This window comes from Tursiops truncatus, chromosome 21 (assembly GCF_011762595.2).
Source record: "Tursiops truncatus isolate mTurTru1 chromosome 21, mTurTru1.mat.Y, whole genome shotgun sequence".
In the NCBI taxonomy this organism is placed as follows: domain Eukaryota; kingdom Metazoa; phylum Chordata; class Mammalia; order Artiodactyla; family Delphinidae; genus Tursiops; species Tursiops truncatus.
This window is the reverse complement of record NC_047054.1, coordinates 27003347-27016847: the sequence shown is the minus strand read 5'-3', so window position 1 is coordinate 27016847 and position 13501 is coordinate 27003347. Positions and strand designations below refer to the sequence as shown.

General features: G+C 38.8%; 1 protein-coding gene across 1 annotated transcript in view; it reads right to left on the bottom strand.

Moving 5' to 3' along the window:
* The window catches only part of UNC5D (unc-5 netrin receptor D), a 607834-nt gene that overhangs the window by 559736 nt on the left and 34597 nt on the right, over positions 1 to 13501 (bottom strand). The window lies entirely within an intron of this gene.

The following is a 13501-nucleotide window of genomic DNA, read 5'->3' as shown; positions in this document are numbered from 1 at the left end:
GATTCATCTATCAGCTCCTATGGAGAAATTTTAATATTATTTACAGAGTCATAGAACACTACGAACACATAACTTACTCAAAGCTTCATGTGAAACCAGTAACTACTTCTAGAGCCAAACAATAATGGTTATCTTCCCTATGCTACAGAATGTCCTAGGATGAATGCTATAATCCCCCTAGGAAGGCCCAGGGAAAGGTATTTGCCTAAAGATAAATTGGCCTTTTCCTGCAGAGAAGGAGCTGGGAAACCCACTTTTCCTCATCCTTGAACGAAACCCACAGGCATTTTCCTCATCCTTGAACCTGACAATGAGGCTATCAACACTGTCAAACAGTTTCATGTCTGCCTGGGTACAGTTTGGGGCTTGTAGGCACAGAGGTGAAAGTCTTATGATTATACAATTAGTGCCATTACATGAGAGCAAAAATGTAAAAAAAAAATCAGAAACGTGAAGGTCACTGTTTAGTGAGTGTATCACTCAGCTGTTAATAACTATCTCAAAGCCAACCAGAATGGGTCTATTTTAAACTCACTGGTCAGGAAGGTATCAAAAAGGAAAAATGCGATCCGGGTCAGGGGAGGCAAACTGATTAAAATAACTGTGTGGTATCTAACTCAGAGCTAGAAATGTTTTACTATAGAAAATACACATTATATTTTTAAATAATTTTCCCAGACGTTTTCTACTGCTACATCGAAAATAAATAAATAAACTGCTTGCTTACCAGAGATAACTGGTAAAGGTAACTGAAACTGCCAGAAGGTCATCTACCTCCAACTCACTGCATTAACCCTAAAGTTTAGACGGACGATGCTCGTGGTGGCAAAGAAAGGTGGTATTTTTGCTATTTTTGTGCAAAGAAAATCTCTACCACCAAAGCAGTGAATTTTTAAAAATTAGTTAAAAGAAGGTTTTGTAAACTACATTTTGAAGAGATAAATATTTGCTATTAGTTTAATAAAAGCTCCTTATACCTTCTGTAAGTCTGTCATAGTTTTGTACGTATAATTTCTAAACTCAGTATGATTATTTCAGCAAAAAGTACACACAAGCATAATATAGTTTGATGTAGTTTCCTGTGGTCTTTGTCTTTTTCTATTTATTCGTAGAATTGGCCAATACCAAGTTTCTATTGGTACTGTCACTAAATCCTTTCTCAATTGAAAATGAATTCATCCCCAGTAAGACTTCCTTTCTACACCTACAGAAATTACTTCTGTTAAAAGGTTTCAGGTTTTTTTTTAAGAGTCTTGGTACTTGAATGATTCTTAATATAAGTAGTTCTCAACCTTGGTTCTGCTAGAATTATCTGGGGAACTCTTAAGAAATATTTATTCTGGGCCCCATTTTAGCATAACTGAATAAAAACCTCTGAAGCTAGGGCCTAGGAATCAGTAATCAAACCTCCCCAAATGATTTCAACCCGCACCTGAAAACTTGGCCCCAGGCTCATTTGTGACTTGACATGGCACATCTCAGGAACAGAGTTTCTTGAATGTTTCATCTTACATCCCAGACCGTATTACAGAGAAACAGACTACTAAATGCTGATGGGCAGACACTGACTTATTATGAATAGTTAGAAATCAACCCTTATATTTGTATACTGGGGACAAAGGGGGTCCAATGGATCCCCGAACAGACAATGCTCTATTAAAAAAATAAAGATTACACGAACATATCTTCTCATGTAAAAGTTATTCTCCCTTGCACATGATGAGGTAGTTTCGCGTTAATGTGTTAAATTAAAACTATCTTCAGAAACATTTTTACTGAACTATTTTGAACTTTTATTTAGAAATTCAATTTTGTTTGTAAATAGATTTTGTAGTTAAAAGGAACACAAATTAGTTTTACGTACTCTATCTTAATATTTTCTTAACTGCAGACTATTCCATAGCTTTGTGAAATACATTTTCTTATTCTCTGCCGTTAACAACCAACCTAAAGAGAAAAACCTCCCCCAAACAACCTCCCAAGAACATTAAATCATCCAATGAGTAATGTTCGTGTAGGCCACATGGAAAGTGACAGTATTAGTTTTAGTCAACCTAAGAATTCGTAAAACATCGAAAGCATGTATCAAGACTGAAAGTCTACTAAGATTAACATACTAATGTTTCCATACAGTAAGATTTGCCAAAAAAGAAGGGAATCCTTTATAAAGTGCTTCACTCTAAATTTCAAAATAAAAGTCCATAATCAATATATTTAAACTTCCATTAGGATTATTTCAAGTAGTTTATTTTATGTTAGCTGATGAAAACTATTACTCCAGGATGAGACGCCATGGAGGAAATATGTTGTTGTTGTTTTTCTGACCCGTTAAGCAAAATAAAGTTCAGTACAGAAATAACACATTTAAAAGAACATGGGGAGCATCTTTCCCTCAGAAATTACGATGCTGAGTCAAGTTTTGTAAACTTTCTCGTATATCAACTTCAGTAACATAGAGGTTTTTACACAAAATCATATACATGGGACAAAAATTGAGAAATCCTACCCTCTCCCAACAACCCCTCCTCCCTGCTGAAGAAACCTCACATGTAACCAAAATGTCTGATAATCCATTTAATGGAAGTCATTAGAATTGGTATCAAGGAGGGTCATGGAGTCGTATAGTCAAGTTTGAGCTGTTGGCTCCTGTAAGAGGAGGCTACTTATTACATTTACATAATTTGCAACTAAATTTTAGCAGTAAACAGGTATAAAGGAAAGAAAATTGGACTTCCCTGGTGGCACAGTGGTTAAGAATCCTCCTGTCAATGCAGCGGACATGGGTTCGATCCCTGGTCCAGGAAGATCCCACATGCCACGGAGCAACTAAGCCCATGCGCCACAACTACTGAGCCTGCGCTCTAGAGCCCGTGAGCCGCAACTACTGAGCCCGCGTGCCTAGAGCCCATGCTCCACAACAAGAGAACCCACCACAATGAGAAGCCCACGCACCACAATGAAGAGTAACCCCTGCTCACCTCGACTTGAGAAAGCCCGCACACAGCAACGAAGATCCAACACAGCCAAAAATAAATAAATAAATAAATATTTTAAAAAAGGAAAGAAAATTATGCACCAAGGTTATTCAAAAGGGCTGGTAAACAGCAAGCCCAGAGCACACTGTCCTGGGATTTGGGTGCTGCAGTAACACTGACAGCAGCAATATTCAGAGACTGGCCACCATTTCAAGAGATATTTTAGAAAGAGACCAACTATGCCGAGGTTTGTGTTTCCTACTTATTTTAAGAAAGCAAAAGAAAATTGAGACCAAATTCCTGCCTCTGCAAATTGCTCTGAGCCTTTTGGAGATTTAGAACTGTTTTTTTTTGTTTAACACTGGAATCCTGCTTAGGCGAATATTAATAGAAAATAATGTAATATTTTAGTACCTAAAAGAATAACGGAGCACATGTGAGGGGACAGGTCACTAAATGCGGATATTCAAGAAGTGATATAAGAGCAATTCATAAAACGGAGAATATGAAAGTGAGAAGGATACCTAAATTTAAGATACTATCATGACACCATTCACCAAACGAAATGAAGCAAGTAGGCGAGAAATGGAAAAATAAAATCCACTGAGAGGCATCAAGGCACAGCAGGATTTATTTCCTGTGATAATTTAGATGCAGGTCACAGGGGGCAGTGGAATGGGGTTATCCTAGACCTCAGCTAGAAGGCATGCCCACAGGGGAACACTCTAAAGAATCCTGTACATGACTCGGAAGAGTGTCTTCTAGCTGGATGGTATAGCAACGTGAGAGTTTCAAAAATAAGAGAACTTTGGCCAAGAAAGATGTTCCAAGGAAAGAGTTGTAATTACTCACTTAGTGCAAGAAACATTCACACACAGTGACAGAGGGATGGGTCTTTGATAAACGGTACCCCAGAGCAGCTGTGGAGCTGGCCATGGAAAGATCTCTCCTCCCTTCAATCAGGGCACTGACAGCCACGAGAAAACGAGGAAATGCAGCAGCGTCAGGAAAGGGGTAAATTTTCATGAAGGCAAAGAGTCGGAAGGAAGATTTGAAACAAGGGCTTCAGTATAGAGAGGAGTTTGCCCACAGGGAGAAGGATACACAGAAATATGATCACAGAACAGAGATCTGAGGCAAAGCAAAGAGCTGCTGAAGAGCTGAGTGAGCTTTGGCTGGGGAAGCAGAGGCAGGAGGCTTTGTGCCTGGAGTGACAGGTAAAAAGAATCCAGCTGAGAGAGATAATGAGTGGGGAAGAAGGACACACATATGCTTTAAATAAATATCATTTGGGAATTTTATTTGTTAGGCAACAGAGAAATGGAGAGGGAATCTAAGAAGGGAGAGACATTATTCGGGTTGAACATTAGGAAGATTAACCTGGCAACCCAGGACAGAATGGATTGATGGGGGAAAGCACCAAGGAGAGACGTCCACTTAAATGCAGTCTTTTGGGCAAGAGAACACTAGATGCAATGGGAAAGAAAAGAAAGGGCAGTGCTAAATTAGAATGTGCAGATTTCTAAAGATATAATTTGTATAAGAAGCATAGGCGTGTTTCAAGTACTGCCTAGCCAGTAGGAACTCTGTTCTGCGTGACAGCGGGTAAAGAGAGTCACCAACTAGAGAGACGCATTCCTTGTTACTCTGCCCACACTCTCACATTAACAATCCCTCCACCCACACATGCGAACATGCAATTTCACAGATGGATGCAGATGCAGGAAAAAAGTATTATTAGTAAGGTCAACTCTGGATCTAACACATAACACGGGACACGGACTCTCAATGAACATTAAATGATTAAATATCAAGACTTCTCTATAGTCTTTCCCAAAAGATCCTCTAGCACAGGTATTTTGCAGAGTAGATAAAGTACAGCTCAACCTCTATAAAGAAAAGGTAGCATTTCTTCATACACAGTACTTTCGGCCCCCTACACTTGCGGCTTCTGCATCCGCATTTCAAGCAACCGCGGATACAGAACCCCCAGCTACAAAGGGCCGCAGCGCGATGCCATTTTGTATTATAAAGGACTTGGGCATCCGCAGATATAGGTCTCCATGGCGGTCCTGGAACCAATCCCCCACGGACACTGAGGGAGGACTGTAGTATGTTTGAGTCTTTAACTACTGAAAAGATAATGTTCCATTTCCATTATAACAGTACCCAGAATCCTGCATTTTTCTTGATTCTACAAGGCAGAGTGTATAGAGTCTGTCTTCTGTTTCTGTTTTGACTCCAATTTGCTGCAGCTAATGGGAAGCTGAGGATCTTTTGCCTATGGGAGAGCCCACTACAGCTACCACCTGGGCTTGTCTCTATGCCAATGTCTTTCAGAAGCAAAGCATGGTCATTTCAGGAGTGTTTAATATCAGAGCATTTGTGTGTGTGTGTGTGTGTGTGTGTGTGTGTGTGTGTGTGTGTGTGTGTGTGTGTGTGTGTAGGTAGCTGGAATAAGGGTAAGAAGGAAGAGTCACCATCATCCCTTGAGGTTTACTGTGGCAGGAGGCCTGGTTACTTACTGGCCATGGAGGACTGATTCCTCCATATTTTACATTTGGGAACGATGTCCATTCATCACCAGTGTGACCTACAACGAAAATAAAATGCTGACAAATTTTCTCTTCACTGCAAAGGGTCATTCGGCTTGGGAGCAATTTGCCACCCACATAAAATTTATATTATGTTTATGTTCTCTGAATAGTTTACAAGTTCATCATTAAATCTCACAAACAGCTGGCCCTCATTCCCAACACCATCTCTCCCCATGGTAAATACGAATACACCAAGTTGTCAGTGGAAGGACAACTGAGTGAAGTCCCAAATATTCCTCTTGAGTTTATTTACCTTCCTCTTGCAGAAATAATGCCTTAAGCCTGTAAGCGTGAGTTGCTATTTACAAAATGACTGAGCACACAGGCATTGAATCCACACAGCATCATTAGAATTCAGGGGCTACTCCTCTTCCTCGGTGTATCTCGGCAAGGTGTGAGGGATTCTGCTAGGCTCTGCAGAGTCTCCCAGGCTCACAGCAGGGAGCCCAGGATAGAGCAGAAATTGGATTTCTTCAAGGCTGTAAAGCCTGTATCTTTCTTAGGGCAGATAATCACTCACTACTGGTGCTAATAACTGGACCCTATCATATTGCACAAAACTTAACATTTATTGAGTTCCCTGTGCTATACAGTAGGTCCGTGTTGCTTATTTATTTTACATACAGCAGTGTGTGTATGTTAATCTCAAGCTCCTAATTTATCCCTCCGTCCTCCCCAAGTTTCCCCTTTGGTAACCATAAGTCTGTTATCGAAATCTGTGAGTCTGTTTCTGTTTTATAAATAAATTCGTTTGTATCATATTACAATATTCTGTAACAACCTATATGGGTAAAGAATCTGAAAAATAATATATGTATATGTATAACTGAACCACTTTGCTGTAATCACAACATTGTAAATCAACTGTACTCCAATAAAATAAAAATTAACAGTAACAACAAAAAACCTTAAAATTTAGTGGATTTTTTCCAAAGACATTTGGTTCTCCAGGTAATATACAGCCTTGAACCCATGAAACTCCATCCCCTAATTCACACACCCACTGAAATGACCATCAACTGGATTTTTTAAAAATAAAGAATAATCTGCTTATATTTTTCACACCAGAAACTTCAAGGACTTCATAGCTATAATGCAGACGGATCCAAATTAAGGAAAGCACAACCTGATGAAGACATCTTAAACGTGAAGGAAGGAATATGCCTGCGAAGGTTGTAGAAATGACCCTGGAAAATTAATTTTGCTAATGCCCATTAGGTAACAGTGGCAGGGCGGATAATGAGTGTGGGTGTGGTATGAGGCACAAGTGACTTTCCCAGTGTATCTGGGGGACACAAGGAGCTGCAGGGCTCTCTGAGATCAGAAGTCACTGCTAGACTAAACCTGGCTTTCACTGGGCATGAAGAATGGAGTACAGTCCTGGCTGGCTGCTAACTGGAAGAACTAGACGAGGCCAAGGAAGAAGGCAGTAGTCCAGTGAATTCCTGCAGACCACTCGAAATACAGAAACTAGCAAATAGGTCAAGCTGCCTGGGGTACTTCCTTTGGTTTGGGTCATCCCAGCCTCTGATGCTGAATCTCTGAAAACTTCCCTTCTTCTTTCATAAGAGACTGAGAAACTGAAAAGTATTCAATACCATCTCTAAGAGAACACATTGCAATTGCCCAACCTTTGAAAAGAATAGATCTTTCCACTTGTACATAAGCAAAATTTTGAAGAAACAAAGTGTGTCTTCCTCAGAAACACAGTTACAACAAGATATGGGAGAACTTCTTTTAAATATATTCTCTTAGTAGAACTCAAAAGGACACCACATCTCTGAAATGACAGGAGAGGGTCATGAAAAGAAGCAGTCGAGAACAGGGGAAAAACAGAAAGCCCAGCCTACATAATTAGAGACAGCAATGAAGGCAGTGAGTAGCAGTCAGGATTGCGGAAAAAATCAAATCAGTTAAGTAAAAGTTCAAGGAAGGTCTCTCAAGACTCAAGGGGAAGGGTAAAGAGATGAAGATCAAAACAGAAAAGCTAAATGACAAAGCAAACAGGTACAGGACGGCCAATATGCATTATAGCAATACCAGACAGAGACCACAGCAGACATGGAAAAAGAATTACCAAAGCAGAAAGTAATTGAAAACACTTCTTCACTGAGAAAAATCTCTGAAAATACACAGTCCATTGACCAGTCTTTAAAATACAGTCCTAAGGATATATTCCTGCCAATGGACAAACCAATAGCTCCAGTGCTTATGTATTAATTAAAAATGATAGATAACTGGCTCAAGCACGATCTCATGCAAAATTCACCCAGCATCTCCTTGTTATATCAGAACTCAGAAAATTACTTAGCGAGTATGGGATCAAAACAAGTGGGAAAAGCTGGATAAATCAAAGCTTTAATGGCATCTGCTTAAAGTGGCTGGATATGGCCATCTCAAAATATGCATAACTACACTAACGGCTCAAAAATATTGGAATCCACTGGCCAAAGCTCACCCTAGCTTGGAGAGTGCTTGCACTGCCAGGGACCATGTGGGTCTTCTTGACCTCACTTGTCTATGCATTGGAGTCTGACTGTCACTCTGATGTGTTATTTATTACCTGTGTTAATTTAATCAATCAGCTTCCGGTTAAATCTTGCTGGCCCAGAAGCAATTCGCCCCCCAGCCCTGAAGCAACCTTCCGCATACGTAACCCTTGTTCTACTATATATCAATATTTAGAGATAGCCTCATCCACCAGAGGGCAGAAGAAAGAAGAACTACAGTCCTGCAGCCTGTGGAACAAAAACTACATTCACAGAAAGATAGACAAGATGAAAAGGCAGAGGGCTATGTACCAGATGAAGGAACAAGATAAAACCCCAGAAAAACGACTAAATGAAGTGGAGATAGGCAACTTTCCAGAAATAGAATTCCGAATAATGATAGTGAAGATGATCCAGGACCTTGGAAAAAGGATGGAGGCAAAAATCGAGAAGATGCAAGAAATGTTTAACAAAGACCTAGAAGAATTAAAGAACAAACAAACAGAGATGAACAATACAATAACTGAAATGAACACTACACCAGAAGGAATCAATAGCAGGATAACTGAGGTAGAAGAACGGATAAGTGACCTGGAAGACAGAATGGTGGAATTCACTGCTGTGGAACAGAATAAAGAAAAAAGAATGAAAAGAAATGAAGACAGCCTAAGAGACCTCCAGGACAACATTAAACACAACAACATTCATATTATAGGGGTCCCAGAAGAAGAGAGAGAGAAAGGACCAGAGAAAATATTTGAAGAGATTTACAGCCGAAAACTTCCCTAACACGGGAAAGGAAATAGCCACCCAAAGTCCAGGAAGCGCAGCGAGTCCCATACAGGATAAACCTAAGGAGAAACATGCCAAGACACATAGTAATCAAATTGACAAAAATTAAAGACAAAGAAAAATTATTGAAAGCAGCAAGGGAAAAACAACAAATAACATACAAGAGAACTCCCATAAGGTTCACAGCTGATTTCTCAGCAGAAACTCTACAAGCCAGAAGGGAGTGGCATGATATACTTAAAGTGATGAAAGGGAAGAACCTACAGCCAAGATTACTCTACCTGGCAAGGATCTCATTCAGATTTGATGGAGAAATCAAAAGCTTTACAGACAAGCAAAAGCTAAGAGAATTCAGCACCACCAAACCAGCTCTACAACAAATGCTACCGGAACTTCTCTAAGTGGGAAACACAGAGAAGAAAAGGACCTAAAAAAAGAAAAAAAAACAAACCCAAAACAATTAAGAAAATGGTCATAAGAACATACATATCGATAATTACCTTAAATGTGAATGGATTAAATGCTCCAATCAAAAGACAAAGGCTTGCTGAATGGATACAAAAACAAGACCCATATATATGCTGTCTACAAGAGACCCACTTCAGACCTAGGGACACATATAGACTGAAAGTGAAGGGATGGAAAAAGATATTCCATGCAAATGGAAATCAAAAGAAAGCTGGAATAGCAATACTCATATCAGATAAAATAGATTTTAAAATAAAGAATGTTACAAGAGACAAGGAAGGACACTACATAATGATCAAGGAATCAATCCAAGAAGAAGATATAACAATTATAAATATATATGCACCCAACACAGGAGCACCTCAATACATAAGGCAACTACTAACAGCTATAAAAGAGGAAATCGACAGTAACACAATAATAGTGGGGGACTTTAACACCTCACTTACACCAATGGACAGATCATCCAAAATGAAAATAAATAAGGAAACAGAAGCTTTAAATGATACAACAGACCAGATAGATTTAATTGATATTTATAGGACATTCCTATATTATAAATTAATTATAATTAATTTATAATTAATGCACAGAAATCTCTTGCACTCCTATACGCTAATGATGAAAAATCTGAAAGACAAATTAAGGAAACACTCCCATTTACCATTGCAACAAAAAGAATAAAATACCTAGGAATAAACATACCTAGGGAGACAAAAGACCTGTATGCAGAAAACTATAAGACACTGATGAAAGAAATTAAAGATGATACCAACAGATGGAGAGATATACCATGTTCTTGGATTGGAAGAATCAATATTGTGAAAATGACTATACTACCCAAAGCAATCTACAGATTCAATGCAATCCCTATCAAATTACATATGGCCTTTTTTACAGAACTAGAACAAAAAATCTTAAAATCTGTATGAACACAAAAAAGACCCCAAATAGCTAAAGCAGTCTTGAGGGAAAAACACGGAGCGGGAGGAATCAGACGCCCTGACTTCAGACTATACTACAAAGCTACAGTATTCAAGACAATATGGTACGGGCACAAAAACAGAAACATAGATCAATGGAACAAGATAGAAAGCCCAGAGATAAACCCACGCACCTATGGTCAACTAATCTATGACAAAGGAGGCAAGGATATACAATGTTGAAAAGACAGTCTCTTCAATAAGTGGTGCCGGGAAAACTGGACAGCTACATGGAAAAGAATGGAATTAGAACACTCCCTAACACCATACACAAAAATAAACTCAAAATGGATTCGAGACCTAAACGTAAGACCGGACACTATAAGACTCTTAGGGGAAAACATAGGAAAAACACTCTTTGACATAAATCACAGCAAGATCTTTCTTGATCCACCTCCTAGAGTAATGGAAATAAAAACAAAAATAAACAAATGGGACCTAATGAAACTTAAAAGCTTTTGCACAGCAAAGGAAACCATAAACAAGATGAAAAGACAACCCTCAGAATGGGAGAAAATATTTGCAAACAAATCAACGGACAAAGGGTTAATCTCCAAAATATAGAAACAGCTCATGCAGTTCAGTATTAAAGAAACAAACAACCCAATCCAAAAATGGGCAGAAGACCTAAATAGACAGTTTTTCCAAAGAAGATATACAGCACTGCCAACAAACACATGAAAGAATGCTCAACATCACTAGTCATTAGAGAAATGCAAATCAAAACTTCAATGAGGTATCACCTCACACCAGTTACAATGGCCATCATAAGAAAACCTACAAACAACAAATGCTGGAGAGGGTGTGGAGAAAAGGGAACCCTCTTGCACTGTTGGTGGGAATGTAAATTGATACAGCCACTATGGAGAACAGTATGGAGGTTCCTTAAAAAACTAAAAAGAGAATTACCATATTATCCAGCAATCCCACTACTGGGCATATACCCAGAGAAAACCATAATTCAAAAAGACACATGCACCCCAATGTTCACTTTACCACTATTTACAATAGCCAGGTCATGGAAGCAACCTAAATGCCCATCGACAGAGGAATAGATAAAGAAGATGTGGTACATTATATACAATGGAATATTAGCCATAAAAAGGAAAGAAATTGAGTCATTTGTTGTGACGTGGATGGATCTAGAGACTGTCATACAGAGTGAAGTAAGTCAGAAAGAGAAAAACAAATACCGTATATTAACGCATGTATGTGGAAGCTAGAAAAACGGTGCAGATGAACCGGTTTGCAGGGCAGAAGTTGAGACACAGATGTAGAGAACAAATGTATGGACACCAAGGGGGGAAAGCCGCAGGGGGGTGGGGATGGTGGTGTGCTGAATTGGGCGATTGGGATTGACATGTATACACTGATGTGTATAAAATTGATGACTAATAAGGACCTGCTGTATAAAAAAATTAAATTAAATTAAATTCAAATATTCAAAAAACAAAACAAAACAAAACAAAAAAAGTTACCCATCAGCTGTAACTCTCATGCAAACTGCAGATTTCATTTGCTTCAGTGATATTTGATTATTGTCTACCTCTCCCTCCCGATTTAAAGTTTCAGGATGGCAGGGGCTGCATGTATCCCCAGAGGGGGGGAAAAATAATTTAATGTTCTGGGAGCAAGCTCACTGCCATTGTAACTATGCTGTTAGGGGGCAAATCAGTATAACCCCTTGTTCTGACAACTTATCCAGAGAACTTGAAAAATTTATTAAGAGGCGTGACTAGATGGATATACACGAAAACCTTCATAAGCTGCCAATAACAAATACGGACAGTATTTTTTTATTTCCATGAAACCATCAACAAAGAATTGATCATCTATTAAACCACAAAGGAAATCTTATTATATCTCTATCTATCCCATCTTCCAAAAATACAATCAGACCTTGAACAGATCCCATTTCTCTGGCCATACTGCCCCTAATCCCTTAGAAATTCTGCACTGTTTTGCTTACAAAAGGGCTGGGTACTGTGACAAAAATTTTAAACTACAAATGAAAACTATCTGGAATCTAGATTGATTGGTAGATACAGATGTGTGAAAGGTAGGACATGCAAACCAAACTGCAGTTAGAGGCAAATCGATGGTACTTCATATCCTATCTCAAGCCCTAGGAAATAAGTATCATGATACTCATTTTACAGATGAGAAAACCATGGCACAGTGATTTCCTCCAAGTCACACAGTGAGTAAATGTTGAAGATGAGATTATATCTCAAAAGCTCACACTTCTTGTCACCTCCGACTCCAAACATAAAGAAAACAAGTGAAATAAGCATAATTTCATGGAGCTGAAATACGAACAAAGAAAATTAAAATATACTAAGTGAAGGAATACCAATTTTCAATTTTATTGCCCCAGGGAAAAGAAATGCAGATCACATCCTTCCGTATGAAAGACATGTTTTGCCACATTGATTTGTCACAATAATATTGATTTGTATTTATGGAACTATTTTTCCAAAGCACTTTGCCTGAAATTAGGACACACTAATTTACTTATAACAGATGGGGACATATGTTATGAACTTTCGATCCACAATATTAGATTTCTTCTACCCTAGGTCTTTGGGAAGAGTCATGGCATGAAAAACAGAAACCGGAGGATGAGAATAAAGAGAAATTTGGTAAAAATTTGAAAGGCAAAATGAGAGAGAAAAGTAAAAGAGGAGGCATGCAGATTTATTTTCCTATTTCATTATAATCAAAGAGAGGTTTTTAGAATTGATAACTATACATTACTTTTAACACTATATTAAGCCATTTTGCCTACTAAAATTTCCTCTGGCGGTGGTTACCTTTGGTTCATATACATATTCAATGTTTCAGACACAAACAAACTTTGAAGTGGCAGAGCTGCTGCTCGGCCCACCTGTTTTAGGGGACATATAATGAATTAAAGTTGGTATCAAACTCCGCCACCAAAGGACAAAATGGGGGTGTCTCACAAAGCAATGAGATTTAGAGGTTCTCTTCTAGGCTGATGAAAACACTTGTCATGCATCCACCTGTTACTGTCATCTAAGCTGGACACGTGCATCCCTGTACACACGTGGACACGCACACGCTGTACCCCAGAGGTGCTGGACCTCTTCCAATATTTGCTGGGTAAACAGGTTACAAATTCAATTTGGCTAGAGAATCATTTTCTCTCCCTTGTGAGACAATATAGTTTCTTAGGA